General features: G+C 40.7%; 1 protein-coding gene across 1 annotated transcript in view; it reads right to left on the bottom strand.

Annotated features, from left to right (window-relative positions):
- Positions 1 to 2,784, bottom strand: part of T265_01026 (hypothetical protein) — a gene marked incomplete at both ends in the record, with an annotated part of 6,414 nt that overhangs the window by 1,123 nt on the left and 2,507 nt on the right. The window lies entirely within an intron of this gene.

Genomic DNA, 2,784 nt, shown 5'->3' with positions numbered 1-2,784 from the left:
TCTGAAAAGGAACAGGCCGACAACCGAATCCGATAGCCACTGGGTCTACGGGCTTGACATTTCATACGTTGCGAATTCCAGTGGTCAATGTTTATCTGTTTACATTTTTTTGTTTTCCTTGTTACGTTATAAATAAAACTTCGCATGGCTGTGGAAGGGAGGTTTCGATTAACAAACCCGCTTTACGGAATTTTCGCTCATGTTTGTATGGGTTCGGAAGTATTATTTAAAAACTGAATCGACATGAAGCAACCAGAACGAAATTCCAAAAACTATCGATTGAACTTATGAAGTAACATTTCACTTGTTTCCTTGTGACATTGTTTATTTAGTGACAGTTCAAATGTTTATGCAGTTATTCGCTTCTGAGGGCACACGTATTGGTTCGTCAACTTGATTATGATCGATTAGTCCGCACTGACTATTTCAAGACAGTTGGCTAGCGCCGAAATAATGCTTTTGTATAGGTGACTTGGAGTACGGCCGTTAGGTGGATTCCTGCGCCCTACCACAGCATTGCTCGCATTTAGAATCCGCAACTGCTTAACCCACATGTGATTGGTCAGAAAGTCTGATCTCCTGGCTGCCCATCAGGTCGAGCTCTGAGTGGTCGGAAGTGTGGGCCCATCAGCCAATCAAGGCCCAGTATTCACTGTAGGCGAAAAGCAGTCGAAGACTCCGCCACTTCGGAACGGTTACACTAAACAAGGAAGCAACACACAAGCTCACGGTAAAAACGTTTTTCGGTTTCCCTTATCACGATCAACTTTGGACATTTATAATCAAAACATGCAGACACTTTTGCTTCAGGCTTATTATATCTTAAGTTATTCGATTGTCATTGTTTTTGTCCCTCGAACTTGTACATCAATACGATTTGAAGGGGAACAGAACCATATTATTATTCAGGACAAACTCACCAACCGCATCTTCACTGTCATTATTGCTTTCTCGATTAATCTCTCGTGTTCCAGTGGTGTAAACCTCCGTATTCTGTGGTCTTCATATAATTTCCTATTACGTCATATACATTGCACTAAATGCGGGCCAAAACGCATCGAAACCCAGTGTATCGTAACCGCTGCTTTATACCGAGCAAAGGACAAACTGAGTTTTTGTTACTCATTCATTATGGGCTACTTGATCAAAATGATGCACATGAGCGTACACACTGACCCCCCAAACGAAGACAGTTTTATGTTGCCTGTTTATTGAAGTAGCTTGAACGCAGCCTCTAAAATCAGTCACTGTTAACCGGAGGCAGCTATTACAGGTATCTGAGTCGCCAACATATACAGTTGGCCACTTCAGTAAAAGATTTGCTTGGAAGCACGTGAAATCATGTTTGAGCAAATATACTCATTTGTATTGTTCAGTGTAAAAATACTTAGACCAAAGTGACCTGAGGAGCTTTTTCTGATTCAGTTGCTTTATGTAGTCGGCCATTCCAAAGCAAATTTATGGAAATTATAGGCCCTTTTGCAGTTGATAGAGATAATGAGTTTTTGATAAAGATATCTGGATGGAAACTTCGCCAGAACAACTGGCAGGTGTTTCCCCAATGATGATTCCAGCAATGGAATCAAAAGGACAAACTCTATTCCAGCGATTGGCTGGACAGAAAATGGGGCACCACGTGTCCGATAACAACAAAACCAAAGTAGTGAATCCTTCTGAAATCACCTGGGTTTTTATTCTGGCACCTTTCAAGCATGCCGTCAGTATTCCAGTGAAGAGCCACATTGAAAATTTTATAAATGTTTGCTTTTCTTCGAAAGAAATAAAACAACTGTGTGCTTTGTGGCAGTAATTTTTCTGGAAAGAAATCACCCACAAACTCGGTGAAAACGTTTAGACATCCCACGACCGATTTCGATTTACTTCAGACTCATCAAGCAGGTGGACTCTTCAAATTTCCGTCAGTTTTGTGTAATCTTAAGTAATTACATAAAATGCGTGAAATACATTCGTTTGCAAACCAATCTGTCTTTGACGGGAGAATCAACTGGATTCCAGCCGAGACCGTTCGTAGGGCTACGAAAAAAACTCGAGCAATGGGTCCACCCAACGAGCCAAAATAAGTTCAAAACCGGTCGTGGTAGGTCGACAGGTTTTCTTGTGTCTAGTATGTTCGGTCAAAACCTATGGTAGTCTCTGTGGAACTCCTGCATATTCTGTTGACCTAGAATAGCTCAAAACGAAATCCCTTAAAGAGCACCAGAAGATAGAAATTTGCGCATTTTCCGACTCATGAATCGATTTCCATCCCAACTTTTGTGTACAAGTAGCAACAGTAAATTCAAACGGAAAGTTGATGGCATCAATAAAGAGGACTTCTATCGGAAACGAAACAGCAATTACAAATATTCTCTATCTAGACTTACTAATCGCAGTACACATAAAATTATTGATTACCAATATATTGTGGAAGAAAGTTGCATTCGATGAGTTGGACATCTTGCTGCCAGTCACTGTGCTTTCAGTGAACATAGCTGGACAAATCTGGAGTGTCCGTGAGTTGGATGCAAAAATTTTCTAGCGGCTCGACCAGTCCGTGAGAATTCCTACGTTCAAAATCACCTGCTGAGTTCATCTTTGTCTACCAATCCTAGGCAAGTAGGGTTTATGAACTTTAGCGTATAATAGAGGTACTCTATTCCAGAATTTATGCATCTGGGAGTATATCCTTTTCATATACGAACAAGGGTACGAAAACTCCAATTCAACACAATGTGACACGTACACTTTGACACTAAACAGTAAATTAAGATGTCACATAAAGTC

This window comes from Opisthorchis viverrini, assembly GCF_000715545.1.
Source record: "Opisthorchis viverrini unplaced genomic scaffold opera_v5_11, whole genome shotgun sequence".
Lineage (NCBI taxonomy): Eukaryota > Metazoa > Platyhelminthes > Trematoda > Opisthorchiida > Opisthorchiidae > Opisthorchis > Opisthorchis viverrini.
Note: the sequence above shows the minus strand (reverse complement) of the source record. Positions and strands in the feature narration are given on the sequence as shown.